The 3206-nt window shown below is 36.7% G+C and overlaps 1 long non-coding RNA gene across 2 annotated transcripts; it reads right to left on the bottom strand.

The window, feature by feature from the left end:
• Nucleotides 1-646: 646 nt before the first annotated feature.
• LOC131229603 (uncharacterized) lies at nucleotides 647-2366 on the bottom strand. Of its 2 annotated transcripts, none has more exons than XR_009163471.1 (3): nucleotides 1681-2366; nucleotides 945-1593; nucleotides 647-857 (listed from the first exon to the last, which is right to left on the bottom strand). It is a non-coding gene; the product is annotated as an uncharacterized LOC131229603 (long non-coding RNA). The 2 variants fall into 2 exon arrangements; XR_009163470.1 differs by having other exon boundaries at nucleotides 945-1582.
• Between the last annotated feature and the right edge of the window lie 840 nt (nucleotides 2367-3206).

The following is a 3206-nucleotide window of genomic DNA, read 5'->3' as shown; positions in this document are numbered from 1 at the left end:
TTTGTTTTTTTGCTGCGACCTCCACTCCTTGGTTTTTTGTTTTTTTGCCGCGACCTCCACTCAAATAAATTAGGATTGGAAAACTCCAGTTTGGTCCAAGTAGAGAGAGAGAGAGAGAGAGAGAGAGAGAGAGAGCTTCTTGGTTTTTTGATTTTTTTCCGCGACCTCCACTCCTTGGTTTTTTGTTTTTTTGCCGCGACCTCCACTCAAATAAATTAGGATTGGAAAACTCCAGTTTGGTCCAAGGAAATTGGAAAACCCAATATTTCAAACTACCATGAAAAACCTAAAATATAATATAATATATAGGGACATAATACAAATCTAAAACCAAAGCTTCTAAAAATGCTTTATAAAGGCCACTTTAAATAACATTTGGAAGGGTACCAATCTAATACTAACCTTTCTTCTTCTGATAAGTAGTCATCATCAAGAAGTTTGTTGAGCAATGCATCCTAAAACACAAAGTAATGAATGAGTTGCAAGGATGCCAAACAAATAACTAGCAATTATTGTACTCTTAGAATAAGGCTATATACTGGGAGAATGCTTATGGGCTATGGCTCAATGAGAAAATAAACTGACATACCTCAGAGGACGACAAAAAGTTCAGAGCTTCGAGGACGATATCTGGATCGGGACAAGATGCCAGTGAACCTACAAAGAATGATAAGAGAGATTATTGCCCAGAAGTAAAATGGACCGAATCAATTTCCTTAAAATTCATATAGGTCTTGACATACTTAGAATAGCACTTTCTCTTGGCTTAGATCAGTCTCTCTATAAACTTTTAGAAGAGATTCATATGCAGATCTGTTTGATGTTGTGACGGTCTGCATTACAACAACATATGTCGCCTACAAATACATTTGACAATGACATCAACAAGCGCATGCAAATGGAATGATATAAAGATTGAATCTACATATTTCAATTCAACCAACCTTTCTTGTGTCAGCAGGGAGCAGTGATGTATTTATGTCATCTACAAATGTGTAAAACCGTCTCACTGCTTCAGTCAGTGTTATGTCATGCCCAAACAGGTTAAGTGCAGTCAAGAGCTCCCAAAAGCTCCCAACATGACAATTTTTCAGAAGAGGAATAAAGGGATCAAAGATCAATACAACAATTTGAAAATTGTCATAATCCAAACCGTCAAACAGAGCTCCCATATGAAAAAATAAATAAATTCTAAATAACTATAAAACCAGAAAAAAAGATTCATACACCACTGCTCAAATTCATTTAAAATGCTTGGTCAAATAAATATGGATCTCTAGCACCATTCTGCCCATAAAAAGAACTATCCAACAACATTTTCTTGTCTAGATTAAGCCATAAACTAGGGGAAACCAAAAAAAAAAAAAAGGGAAAATGTTTTGATAATGTCTTGTAAGGAAGAAAAATCGTTAAGTTTGTTATATAAGATATAAGAACTGCCATAGATGGAGAATTGAAGTCTTACTAGAGAGTTTGTTTAAATCTCCTGGAGAAATCCATAAATTGCAGAATTATTGATTATATAATATCCTTGTTATTAGTTGAAAATATTAAAGAATACAATGAAATCTCCTCTTGCAACCTGCAAAGCAGCTAGAGTATAGGTTAGGCTAGATAACACAGAACAGTTATTGATAGGGTATCTAGAAATATCAATGAAAGCACCCCATCCACCCTCACCTCTGCTATGGTATATAATGCTTCACAAGAACAATAATGCACCCTGCTATCTTGGTCAGAAAAGGAGTTGAGTACAGGTGGTAAAATTTGCTGGCAGGTTACATCCAAAAGAATTTACTGATAAAACACCCAATAAAAGAAATAAGGAAAGACAATTGATCTAGAATAAGGCAACTTAAGTAAGCATTCGTGAAATATGACAATTGGAGTATTTAATCACAAAAGTAGCAAGTAATGGTGAAATTTCAGCAATTAATCTGGAATTTTAGTAAGTTCATTCAATTTCTATGATCAATATTCTAGCAAATATTTGTGTTCATTTTTCTATAGTTTTTATTTCTTTGTTTTGTTTTTTTGGCCATTGGTGTTACACCCCAAACTCGGAAACCGGGTTCACAAAATTCTCGATCGTCGAATCCGGTGCCGACAGCCTCCGTAGTACCCCATTCTCGGCTCCCAGTGGCCATACACCAGGTTCCGATCCTGGGATCCTACAAGGAGGATTTTCCAACATACATTTATCTCATAAGAAGCATAACTACAAGTTTACCCAAATCATAAAAGCAATATCATCATCACATATTCACTAATATAAACAGTTGAATACAGTACTGAAAGGGAAATACATATATTGATAATCAAGTTCCTAAAGTCCGCTGCGTGCTCCAACCTCCACGCTGCTGAAACCTAACGCCACCTGCACGCATCTATCGTGCATAAGTTTATAGAAAGCTTAGAGTATGGTAAAAGTGTGTACGCAAGATAAGTGTCAAGCACACAAATATAATGTCAGAAATACTGGCAAGATCATAATCATACAATATCAGAGTAAGTGGAAATACTGGCAATCCATAAATCTTACAATATTAGAGTAATGCGGAAACATGCTGGTAAGTCCATGAATATCATCATCCTCATCCAGGATATGCGATGCAAAAGGCAATAAACCAATATCATATATTGAGGAAGCAATAAAGATCAACTATGCAATGCGAAACATAATGAGCCAAATATCAGATACCGAGGATGCAATACAATATGTAATTCGGAAGAGCTACGAATACCGTCAACCTCATCTAGGCCATATAAAACATAACAACCCAAAATGTTATATGCCGTGGATGTAATGCAACATACAATGCGAATGAAATGACCATGCAAGAGTGTGAAGTCGATATGATAGTACATAGTATCGCAGGCTATGGGGTCCATCACAAGGGACTTCTATCCAAACTAGTCCCATACCTAAATTTGGATAATCAGACTTAATGTGGTAAACTCCTGATCTCAAGTTGGTCGCGCACCACAGCCGAAATCTTAGCCATTACGAAGGTACACATAACAATTGGTTACGCACCACTAGCCCGAGTGGATAGTGAATGAATGAATGAGCAAAATGCTGAGTATATAACTCCTCAATAAGTCCACATATCAGTACTGTACACTCTGGGATCATCACCGGGGGTTTAGTACACTCCAAACCAGATTGCCGCCCCATCACGCATAACCAGGTGAGTGGAAGAGAC

This window comes from Magnolia sinica, chromosome 16 (genome assembly GCF_029962835.1).
Source record: "Magnolia sinica isolate HGM2019 chromosome 16, MsV1, whole genome shotgun sequence".
NCBI lineage: Eukaryota > Viridiplantae > Streptophyta > Magnoliopsida > Magnoliales > Magnoliaceae > Magnolia > Magnolia sinica.
Note: the sequence above shows the minus strand (reverse complement) of the source record. Positions and strands in the feature narration are given on the sequence as shown.